The sequence below is a fragment of the Taudactylus pleione genome, unplaced genomic scaffold (assembly GCF_031769625.1).
Source record: "Taudactylus pleione unplaced genomic scaffold, aTauple2 ptg000136l, whole genome shotgun sequence".
In the NCBI taxonomy this organism is placed as follows: domain Eukaryota; kingdom Metazoa; phylum Chordata; class Amphibia; order Anura; family Myobatrachidae; genus Taudactylus; species Taudactylus pleione.
Window position 1 is genome coordinate 5360002 of NW_028284538.1, and position 12792 is coordinate 5372793.

The 12792-nt window shown below is 44.0% G+C and overlaps 1 long non-coding RNA gene across 3 annotated transcripts in view; it reads left to right on the plus strand.

The window, feature by feature from the left end:
• Positions 1–1774: 1774 nt before the first annotated feature.
• LOC148522934 (uncharacterized) overlaps positions 1775–12792 on the plus strand; it is a 28198-nt gene continuing 17180 nt past the window's right edge. For 2 of the 3 annotated variants that reach the window (XR_015878488.1, XR_015878485.1), the window contains exons 1-3: positions 1775–1858; positions 3447–3614; positions 11141–11323. This is a non-coding gene — a long non-coding RNA (uncharacterized LOC148522934). Of the gene's footprint in view, positions 1859–1929; positions 2122–3446; positions 3615–11140; positions 11324–12792 lie in introns of those variants that run through there. The other variant, XR_015878486.1, reaches the window with a different exon arrangement.

Consider the following 12792-nt stretch of genomic DNA (forward strand, 5'->3'; position numbering starts at 1 on the left):
ATGTAATGGAATGCACTGCACTTTATGTATTTATTGGGAAGGATGAACTAAATGTGAATAATCGCACAGTTTAATAAAGCTCCCGGTATTGAATAAGGCTGGAACCGGAAGGAATAACATCGCCCTATGAACGTCTAAAGGTGCGTACACACTAGGCGATCAGGAAAGACAGTACGATTACGACATCGTAATCGTACCGTCGTTCCTGATCTCCTGTAGTGTCTGCACTGAACGATCAGTCGTTCACTGCAGGCACTGTCCATCATTCCTGAACATGCCAATCTGTCGTTATCGTCAGATTGTGCTTCATGTTCAGGCGATGGACAATGTCGGAAACGACCAGCGGGAGTGGGCATCGCTGGTCATTTCTGACATTGAAGTGCACGATTTGTGCACGATTACTGAGCGATTGCATGATTATGATGTCTTAATCGTGTAGTCACTCAGTAATATCGCCCAGTGTGTACCCACCATAAGAGTTTGCAATATGTTCCTTAGTTGGAACGCAAAACAGGTGGTGTTTCCTTAGTTGGAATCTGACAGGTGGTGACCAGGAGCAGGTAATATGCCGTGAATGGCTGGATCCACACCACCGTCCGTCCTTACTTGACTGCTCGCTGTGGAGTCGCGGCTAAATGGGGCCAACTTGCCATGCAGCAGGAAAGCAGGTGGATCTGTATGGCGAATGCCGTTTGCGGCTAGCAGTGCTCCCGGAACAGATGGATGGTTCTGTGTATATCATACAGGATACCAGACGATATGTGGTAGTTGTGCTGTGAACAATCCTCAGATGCCTGGGTGATGACGCCAACGCGTTTCGTTGCGCAAAACCGGGACTTTTTTAGTCCTGCTCCTGGTCACCACCTGTCGGATTACATTCACCGCCTTACAGACATTTGGTCTCCCATTGCACGGCAGCTGAGATTACTCAGCCGCGGCCACAGAACAAACAGACAAGCCAGGATGGCTACCAGTGCGGACACGGCCATCCAGAGGTAGAGGTATTACCTTTTCCACCTTTCCACTGTACATTCTCCTACTCAATTGCACTTCACTCTGGGACGCCAGTAGTGATTGTCGTATAGTGGCGGGATTCAGCTGTTCTGACTATTTTCACCAAGATTTATTTGCTACTTCTAGCCACATTGTTACAACAGTGGCTTCTTTCAGAGTGGTATGCTGTGAAACCTCAGTCCAATGATACTTTTTTGCATTTAGCAATATATTACAGCCCACGAGTTGCATATTGATTTATTTATTTACTTTTATGTATTTATAGGATCCAATTCTTCATGTGCACATGATTGTAATTTTGGTGTTTATATGTGGATTGTATTGTGTTGATTAAAAATACTAATTTTATTTATAAAAGCCTCCTGTTTATTAACAGATAGCAAACCAAATATAGATATTTACATATTTTTCAATATACCAGTGCATAGCGCAGTATTGATCTGTTTTTTCTTTGCATATTGCTATAGAGACCATTGTCTCTGGGTTATTGACCTTAACCTCAATACTTGCAGCTGGCACTGATTGCTTTATTTATTTTGTAATTAGCGCTGGGATTTTTGCAGTTCTTTACTGCAAAATAGTATTTTTTCCTTTCATTTATATACAGTATATTAACCCCTTACAGCGGGGAATTTGAAGTGGTTTGCCCCACGAGACTGTGGACACTGGGGGACACGCGGCCATACCATCCGCTATATAGGGGAACCTGTCCTGATACATAATATAGCTGGCCAGAGAGGAGAGCGGCACATGCGGTGAGCTGGAAGGAACCCACACGCGACCGCTAGGCTATAAGAGACACCCGCGGGGGCCGCCGGGAGCAGTGTGTGTGGGGAAGCCTGAGGTAAGCGTGCAGCAAGGAGCTGCACTTACCAGTGGAAGAGACTTAAGGAAAGCGGCACTTACTGTGAGGTGCTGAGCGGAGCCGCGGGGGGGTTGAGAGAAGAGTGCCAGGACATTCACAGCCAGGAAGCTGTGAGACACTTCCAGGAAGCAGTAACGTCAGCGGGGAGCCGGGGAGCCGTCAGCGGGGAGCACTCCCCGGCTTCAAGAGATTGACAGCCGGGGAGTGCCGAGGGCTGAGCTGTGGCTACACAAATCGGAGCAGTGAGTAATAAATCCAGCCCCTGTTACTATAGTCCACACCCATCTGTCAGAGTCAGCTCCCGACCAAGCAGGGACAGCAGCTGGGGAAGCATTCATAGATTTATTGCAGCAGATCCTCCTCAGTGGGTGGCACAGCATGAGACAGGCTGGCTTATCTGTCGTAACGGAGAGTAGGAGCAGCAGCTTCCACAGTCTCAGAGAGCTGCTTCAGGACAGCTATGTCAAGCCTCGGAGTGAGGTGTGTAATAGGTGGACTACTTCAGCCCAGCATTACAGCTCTACACTGCAGTGACAGTCTAAATAAAGTGCTAGGCTCAGAAGAAAGTGAGCAGGATAACTATTATAGGTACTACCTCTGCCATACATATAGGTACTACCTCTGCCATACATATAGGTACTACCTCTGCCATACACATTAAAGCATATTATCATTCAGTAGCAGTTGCAAAATAGTAAAAAAATAAATAAATACTGCAGCAAGAAATTCAGGAGTCACTACAATGCTAATTTAATTAGCCTGTTAATCAGATACATTGCAGAAGATATAATATAGTTACATTGAAAGGGATATTGCTACCTTCCACATTGTACTCAGGCAAGTTACCTAATACTATCCAGCAAGAGAAGGCAGAGAGGATTAACTTGTGAATATTTATACCTGCGACTAGTAACCTTTACCGCATTAGAAAAAGTATCAGTGCAGGATATTGCATAAAAATAGTATGCCTCAATTTATCCACCAACATATTCCTTCAACCCGGGCACTGTTTGCAAACATTTCAACTACTAGTCACTCACTTGCATGCATCAGTGACGAGAAACTCTTGTTTGTTTGTGCACAAAATAATAGAGTTATAGTTTATCTAGTATTGACATTGTATGTTGATATTTGCCTGTTTACATATCTATTGATTAACCCTTCCAGTATTCTGATTCAAAATTCCAGAGTTCCAGTTATAAGAGCTCTGGATACCGGTGTGTTTTATGTCTTAAAGTGTAAGAAATACATTGCATTGTACATTGTTGTTTTGTATTGCTTATGTATAAGTTGTCACCATATTGAATTGATCTTGTCAAATAAATACAACAGCCTATTGCCATTATTGCCTGTGTCTATTGGGTAACCTTCTGGAAGAACCCAAGGTGATCCAGAGACAGAGTATTTGGTAAGGAAGCACCACAACTCTCCGACAACAGAAGACCCTTAGGCGGGGTGTTACACTATTTATTATTAACTACAGAATTTTTGCCCCTATATTTACAACTACTCTTCAGCTGCAAGATGACATTATATATCAGGGCAATTTATCAATATTTTCTTGCAGGGACTCTGGCAGGAGATCATCTTACCTCTGGGTTCAGGCCAGGCATAGTCCCTGTATGTGCACAGCCATAATCTGTCTGATTCCTCCCTGAAAAGAATCTGGAAAATGAATGTGTTTCATCGTGCAGGACTTCATCAGTGGATGCCCTGGCAACAAGTACTCAGTTCAGTGAGTCAAATACTGTATATAAAATATAAAAAAAAAATTGTGATATTTTAATTTATTTTTTACATAATACTATAGGATAGCCCCCCATTGTTACTTTTTCATTGCACATTTTGTCGAGATTAATCAAACCTTGGAGAGATATAGAGGGAGATGTACTGTATGATGGGGCGGCTAGTGGGCGGTAAATGCCTGGACCTGATTTGCCTTTGATCTAACCAATCAGTTTCTGTCATTTTTCACACAACACCCCACCCCACCCCACCCATAGTGGGTTTATTAAGGGGAAGATCTTAGTGAATCTGGATATACATTTGATTAACAAGAAACTGACAGTAAAGAGTTATACTTCATGAAAATATAAAAACAATAAGAACTTTTTTTTATATTTTATATACGCACTAATAAATGAAGTGCACCATGATATCTATGCTATAAACATGGCCCTGATTCAGAGCCGCTCGTAAGCGGCCGCTCGTTCGTTATGAGCGATGTTCGCACAACTGCGCATGCGTACGGATTTTAATACGCATGCGTGAACCAGTCAGTGCAGCCGAAAATCATTTGTTCGCTAAATAGCGAATGCCTGCTATTTTGAGTGACAGGAGGAGGCGTATGTGGGTGGTAACAGGGGAAGGTGCTTGAAAACGGGGAGTGGAAATCAGAATGCAGGCGTGCTTAAAGGTCAAAACGGGCGTTTTATGGGTGTGCATAATTAATACAGGAGCTTCATTGACCACGTCACTTGGTTGATTTATAGTCAGAACTGCTCGCAAGATTGCGGTAGGAAAAACTAACCACAAGAATAGCGAGCAGTTCATACGCTGTTCGATGTACTCGATTAATCTATTAAATAGCGGACATGAAGTATGCTGCGAGCGGCCAGGGGGCGTATTTTTCAAAATTACTACCGCAAGTTTTGTTCGCTCATTCAGACATAGAGGCGTGAACAGACCGCAAAGTGCGAACGGTTCATTTGAATAGCCACCCCTTTTTAATGAACGAGCGAGCGCAAATAGCGTCCGGCTCTGAATCAGGGCCTCTGCACTCACCATTTATAACATTAAATTTCCAAACTGGAATCTATATTTTTTTATCTGATTTAAAGCATATGGTATCTGCATAAAAAAGAAGGCCCTCCCCAAATCAATATCAGAATCACCTGACACAAGTTGGCATTGATGAGTTTAAATGGGGTCCCTATATATGGAAAGTAAAGCCATGTTCTGAACGTAAATGTTAAATCTCTAGTTCACTAGACAGATGCTGAAGTGTCACCTTAATTAACATCCATTTTACACCACAGCTAAAACCCGGGATATTGCAGGGTTAACGCGGGTTGCTGCTAGGTGTAAAAGGGTCAAGGGTTGTATTCCCAAATGCAACAGTACATCTGATTGGTTGTTATAAAAAACTGCTCCACTGGACCATTTCTCGACTCTTCTCACTGGTTGATACATCAAACCCAATGTTAGTATGTTGCCTGCCACAAGAAATACAGGTGTGGTATGTCAACATACTGGGTGTACTCAGGTGTCTTGTCTGCAAGAAATAAATCCCCTCAAAAAATCTGATTTTAAATTATTTCCAATTACCACAGTGTTTTATTATTTTTCTGTGGCATTTGCATAAAAATATAATGCTGCCCACATGTGGATGGATCATATCATTCTGTGCTCCCATGGGTTATAACATTAGCCATATTCGGGCACTTTTGATACTCAGGGGTCTATTTACTAAGTCTTGGATGGAGATAAAGTGAACAGAGATAAAGTCCCAACCAATCAGTTCCTGTCATGTCACAGGCTGTGTTTGAAAAATGACAGCTAGGAGCTGATTGGTTGGGACTTTATCTCCATTCACTTTATCTTCATCCAAGGCTTAGTATATAGACCCCCCAGGCTAAGTCATTAGATTACATGAGGTCTATGTCTGACTGGTGCACACAAAGTTTGATCTGAAGTTTTTGTCAAAAAGCTACAACATCGCTTCATGTGTGGCCAGCTTACAGAGCTTCCTTATCTTATGAGAACTTTCCTAGCAGTGATGACAACAGTTCCACATTTTCATGGGATAATCCAGATATTCTATCTTACATACAGGTGGAATCTATCTGCTTGGAGATAGGCCATCAGGTCATCAAATTTGGATGTGAATTGTGTATTGGATGTGGATTTATGAATTTGTTACAATTTTTTTGTGGTACTGTAGGTATAGTCCTCCACAGCTATTTTTGATTTCTAATTTGTAGTAAACTCAGAGGGAGAGAGATAAAATACCAACCAATCAGCTTCTAATTGTTATTTTACTGGCTGTATTGAAAAATGATAGTTAAGAGCTGATTGGTTGGTACTTTATCTCTCTCCATGTTATCTCTATCCAAGGTTTTATAAATCTCCCCCAGGGTGTTCATCCAGTCTGGCTTTCGTCATTGGCGGGATTTTTCCGTGTGTGTTTTTGAAATTATGTTTTGGGGACCACCTACGACAGTTCTTCCATAATAAAAAAATACTATTTAGCAATTGTTTTAATGTCTTGATGTGGTCAATTTCAATTATATCAATACAAATAATATCTCTCTAAAACATAATTGGCTTCTTTCCAGAAATGTCTGAGAGACTCTCAATTAGTGATAGACCTCTTAGACAACCAAGGGGTAGATGTACTGTATCAAACCTTCAAGGGAGACAAAGAGGAGAAGTTGCCCATGAGAACCAATCAGTTTCTAGTATCATCTATCTAGCACAGCCTATAAAATGACAGTTATAAGATGATTGGTTGGTATGGGTAACGTCTCCACTTTAATTCTCTCAAAGATGTGATACAACTTTCTTTGAGAGAGCAGTCACCTGTTAGAAGGTAAACAGGAATATGTTGTAAATCACTTTATCGTACCCTGGCTTCCTTTAAAATACACCAAGTAAAGTGATGATGTGTATTGCAACATGACATCCCTTTATCAATGAGTTTTATCATATGCAATGAATGATAAAACTCATTGTGTATGATAAATGGTGCCCCAGTCAATCAGCTCCCAACTGTTTGTCAGATGACAGTTGGGAGCTGATTGGCTGGTGCACCATTATCATATGCAACAAGTTTTATCACTCGTTGTGAATGATAAAACTCGTTGATAAATGAGGTCATAAGCTTGTACTGAAGTGGGTGGGGCTTATGTGCAGTGGCGTCACAATGGGGGTACGAGCAGCACCAGGGTGTCACCCTTGGAGGGGGTGACACCAAAATGCTGACTCCTCCATAGTGACAGGTGCCAAGTGCTGCAGTGTCACATTCTCCAGCAGCTCCTGTCACAGAGGAAGAGCAGACAGTGCTAGCAAAGGTCTCGGGGGTAGCCTAGCATCTTCGGGGAAGCTGGGCACACCCCTGGAGTGACTCTTTTGGGATTTCCTGATAGACCACTCCCCCTTTGTTAGGCCATACCCCCTTTTGGGAGCATGCAGCTCTGCCGCGCAAGAGGAGCTATACATTGAGAAACGGGTGTCTCCACACCCGGTGATGCCTCTGTTTATGTTTATGCCCTCGGTGGGAGGGATTCGTGTCTGAAAAGGGGCGTGGCCTAATCCTAAAGGGGTTGTTCAGGTGACACGCCCCCATTTATGTCACTAATGGGGCATGCCTAGCATCTCCGAGATGCTAGGCAGCCCCCGGGCTTCTCCCCGTACTCAGAATAGACGCTGTGCGCATGCGCACAGCGTCTATTCTACCTCTGCATACACGCTGCTCTGTATGCTTTTCCCAACTCCCCCCCACACCACGGGACACTGCGGCCCGCGGGCGGGACAACGGGACAGTCCAAGAAAAATGGGACTGTCCAGCTAAATGCGGGACAGTTGGGAGGTATGCCCTACCACTTGGTGAAGCATATTGCATCATCAATTCCAATTTATCTTTTTCCCTTCCTTACTGCTTGTGTGCTGAAATCGAGCTGCGTTTACACACACACATATAGGAATCCATTGCAGAGTGAGTGACAGGCCGTGAGTGTTTTGGGGGTGGTGATGGGGGAGTAATTGGCAAGCGCAGACATGCCTGTCCGGTTAAACGACATTGCATGGGCATGCATAAATTGGCCACTGCAATGGCATAGACAGCTTCAGTACTTACTTTGTGCAACGAGTTTCTGCGGCAGCTCAGACCTGCTGTAATTATGCGTGGTGGGCCATTGTGCGTCAGTGTAACGATGTATATGCAGGAGTGTGAGGTATTTCCGATGTGAGAAAGCGGTAGTGGGTGTCTCTATGCTGGTGCATCCCTGGGTTAACAGCAGTACAGATGTATACTCAAAAGAAAATTGTTTGCAAAAAAGAGAGATTTGCAACATCGCAGAGTCATCAAAAAGCCATTTGTAGTGTACTAGAGGTGCTGGGTTGTGACATTAACTGGACAGGAATTGGTTTTACACACATACAAAGTACGACAGAACTTGGCATGAGGAAAAGCAGCAGCAGCTCGCATCACTGCTTTTTACACAGATTCAGGCTCAGTCACACACAGATGTCCAATTAATCACACATCAAATTGCTCAGTGTAATCTATCAATGTAGTTTTGTATCTCCCAGTTGTTTTATTAATGTGAATAAAACTCACATTTTTGTTAGGCTGAAGTGTTAGTTACCACATTAAACACCTATTGTAGATTACTTCAGCATCTTCTTCATCTTCTAGAATCCTGTAACAGAACAACCAAGTAGGAATGGCCATCGACCATCGATGTTTTAAAAACATTGATGGTTTATTGTCAATGTTGAATAGTGTTACCATCAATGGCAGAGAACCAGATTGTTTTCCACCATCGATGGTATCCCTGGGGCCGATGGTGATGGTTTCTTTGTATAAAATCATTGCTGGGTTTGCTGCTGCACTGAAATATACAAAAGATTTATTCGGGTGCGCTGTCAATAAGCAGCCAATCAGAGGTTGTCAGCCTCTAAGTATACAAAGAAAAAAGGAAGAAGTGATTGGCGCTTACTGTACAGTCACAGGGTGTGTGTACACACACTGGACCACATTCAGAGATGGTCGTAAGCGGCCGCTCGGTCGTACCCAGCGATGTTCGCTAAACTGCGCATGCGTAAGATTCGCAATGCACGTGTGCAAACTAGCCATTGCGATCGGAAATGTCTCTCTCATTGAACACAGCCAGGTCGTTAGTTTGAGTGACAGAATTAACCGTCTGTGGGTGGTAACAGGGGAAGGTGCTTGTGAACGGGGGAGTGGAAGTCCGAACGCAGGCGTGCCTGACTATGCAAATGGAGTTTAATGGGAGTGCATAATTAACAAAGTAGTGTCATTGCACACGTGACATGGGTGGTTTTTACACTGGCTAGATCGTAGTGCTTGAGTGAGGGTATTGTCAGCCTTAAGCTCTGGGAGCAGCTCCGATGGGTCCCGATGGTCTCGCTTAATCCTTTTATTCCCGGTAGATGACGTGTGTTGCGATCGTGAAGGGGGCGTGTTTTTAGTCTTACGGCCGCTTCTTACCCTCGCTTGTTCAGCTAGCGAGCCCATCTTAGTGACTCATCTTGCGATCGCTTCATTTGCATATCCGGACCCTCTTCCCTTACGATAGAGCGGACCTAGGACCGACTCTGAATGAGGTCCACAGTCCTAGTACTGACTCCAACGTCTGCCCTCCTGTCATCATGTGTATCTCAGTCACTGTTCCACCCCCTGGTTGGATGTGCACCAGAATTGGGGGATCGTGGGCTGTCCCACTTCACTGACTGGCTGAGCAGCTTCAGCTCAGTTGTCAGTCAGAGGCAGTGTGCACACCTGTGGTGGTAGCACAGCTGCGGCAGGGCAGCCCATTCCAGCCCCAACCCCCAGCTCTCTGAGAGTCCATCTGTCTGTGTAGAACAAGATGAATGAATGAAATTAACAATCAAGGCCCAGCCTGGCCAAGCCAACTTACACAAACAGCACAGTATAGTAGTCAATTACAATAATGCATGCAGTACACTGCAGAGTCTCACAGTCAGCATGCTCGATGTGCTCTGCTCAGCTGTGTGGCTTTGCTGTGGCTACAGTAATAAACTGCAATGCAGAGAATCAGGGCCTGATTCAGAGCCGCTCGTAAGCGGCCGTTCGCTCGTTCGGAGCGATGTTTTCACATCTGCGCATGCGTACGGATTTTAATACGCATGCGCGAACCAGTCAGTGCGGCCAGAAATCATTTGTTCGCTATATAGCGAGTGCCTGCTATTTTGAGTGACAGGATGAGGCGTTAGTGGGTGGTAACAGGGGAAGGTGCTTGAAAACGGGGAGTGGAGATCCGAACGCAGGCGTGCTTAAAGGTCAAAACGGGTGTTTTTAGTGTGTGCATAATTAAAACAGCAGCGTCATCGACCACGTCACTTGGTTATTTTATAGCCAGAACTGCTCGCAATATAGTGGTAGGAAAAACCAGCCACAAGAATAGCGAGCAGTTCATACGCTGATCGATGTACTCGATTAATCTATTAAATAGCGGACATGGCGTATGGTGCGAGCGGCCAGGGGGTTGTTTTTTACAAAATAGCGGCCGCAGGTTTTGTTCGCTTGTTCAGACATGGAGGCGTCAAGAGACCGCAAAGAGCGAACGGTTCATTTGAATAGCCACCCCCTTTTCCTGAACGAACGTCCGCAAATTGCGAACGGCTCTGAATCAGGCCCTCAGTCAATATGTGACTTGTGGTGCTCTGCCTCTAATGTGGGTGGGATGCAGACAGGTTAGATGACACAGCCTGGCCTGCCCTGTAGTACTGTACACAGACTGAATACACTGGCAGCATTGCAACCACCAGAGCCACCCGCCAGGGGGTGCTGTGCCGTGCATGTGCAAAGGAAGATTTTACTGCTGGCTTTCTCAAGGCAAATCCTCTTCTGTGCATGCCAGACTATTCGATAGCGAGAACAATCATTGGTAGATGGTAGCATAGTTTCTAACCATGAATGGTTCCAGCTAAAACACCCATCAATTGCAAACATCGATGGGTGTAGGACCGATGGCCATTCCTACAACCAAGTACATAACTATGTACAGGGCAGTAACACACCAACATATTACAGTATGTAACAGCGCCACCTGCTGTTCCTCCAGTGTAATCATTCTAGCACCTTAAAATTTCAGTCTGTTGCAATAGCTTAACAATTTTGAGATGATCGCCATGGCCAAGTTGCACAGAAAGGAGCTATTTGAAGCCACAGTGTAAAAGGACACATCTGTGAACAAGCATTTTTAAAGCTGTTGGTAAACAGTTGACAGATCCATTTACCTCACCAAGAAGTCGTTGGGTTTAAACTGAGCTTCAATTGTCAGAGCTCCTGCAATTATGTGCTGCTATATATATATATATATATATATATATATATATATATATATATACATAGAGCATTGTTTCCCAGAACGGCACCCCTGGCTTGATTAAGATAACAGAACCCCTGGGACCGGGTAAGATTTCAACGTTTCAAGACCTTTTAATCTTTTCATCAGGAATACAAAATATAACATGTAAAAAATATATCTTTAGAGCCGTCACCACACCCTTCGTGCACGCTGCTCCGGAGACCTGTCTGGGAACTGCTGACGTAGATCCAGGGAACAATACCCTGAGCACTGTCAAGATCGCCCCCTGGTGGCCTGGAGCTGACACTTTCACCATGGTTACATGACAACACCTGTGCTCACATAGAAAACTGCAACAAAAAATATAGTAAGTATCCAGAACAGGAGATATGGGCTTTACATCAACTAAATCATAGATCACAGTCCTGTAGCATATGTAATAATGCCATAATCATTACACCATTAGGTTACTGATATACTATCCTTAGGATATTAAGATATGGTAGTTCCAACAGAACCATGGCCCTCATTCAGAGCCGCTCGTTAGCGGCAGTACGCTCGTTCCGAGCGATGTTTGCACATCTGCGCATGCGTACGCGTTTTAGTACGCATGCGCGAACCAGTCAGTGCGGCCGAAAATCCTTTGTACGCTATATAGCGAGTGCCTGCTATTTTGAGTGACAGAATGAGGTGTATGTGGGTGGTAACAGGGGAAGGTGCTTGAAAATGGGGAGTGGAGATCCGAACGCAGGCGTGCTTAAAGGTCAAAACGGGCGTTTTATGGGTGTGTATATTTAAAACAGCAGCGTCATTGACCACGTCACTGGGTTATTTTATAGCCAGAACTGCACGCAAATTTGTGGTAGCAAACACCAACCACAAGAATAGCGAGCAGTTCATACGCTGGTCGATGTACTCGATTAATCTAATAAATAGCGGACATGACGTAGGATGCGAGCGGCCAGGGGGCGTTTTTAAGAAATAAACGAGCGTATGTTTTGCACGCTCGTTCAGACTTAGAGGTGTGAACAGACAGCAATGTGCGTACGGATCATTTGAATAGCCACCCCTTGTTTTTAAACGAACGACCGCAAATAGCGAACGGCTCTGAATGAGGGCCAATGTCTGATTATTATAAAACAGGTGAAGGACAAAAATTCATTCAGACCAAGAGGGGACACAGATTTTAATTCATGAATCCAGAACGCTTCCTTTTTTAATAGGGCTTTAGATCGATCTCCACCCCTGCTGTTTGGTGGAATATAATCAATAATTTTATATTTAAAACATGCCAAAGAATGTTGACAATTCTTGAAGTGTTTAGCCACTGTTTGGTCACAAGCTTTGTTTTCCAGATCAAGGCGTATTGTAGAACGATGGACTGCCATATGCTCTTTAAACATCCGTGTGGTTTTTGCCCACATAGAGCAGACCACAAGGACATTTTATTTAATAAACCACGAGCCGGGAATTTTGTATATTTTTCCTGATCTGGGATGCCAAAAACTGTCCCCCACGTCCAAATATCTGCAGGTGACACATCCTAGACATTTGTGGTTGCCTGGTTTTCTTGAAAAAAAATTCAGTGCTTGTTCTCTCATTGAATTTGTAATGTCATTTTGCACCACTAGGTCCTAAATGCTTTACCTTTTTTATAGCATGGTTATAATTTTTTATTTTTTAAAGCTGGCAAATCCGTGTCTGAATTTATCAAGGGCCAAAACTTTCTAGCTGTTTTTATTAGTCTTGGTCTTGCTGCTGTATATTCGTTGACCCAAATGATCTTGTCGTCCATATTTTTCAATGAAGTTTCTCTCTGTGTCTCTTGTGGGATTG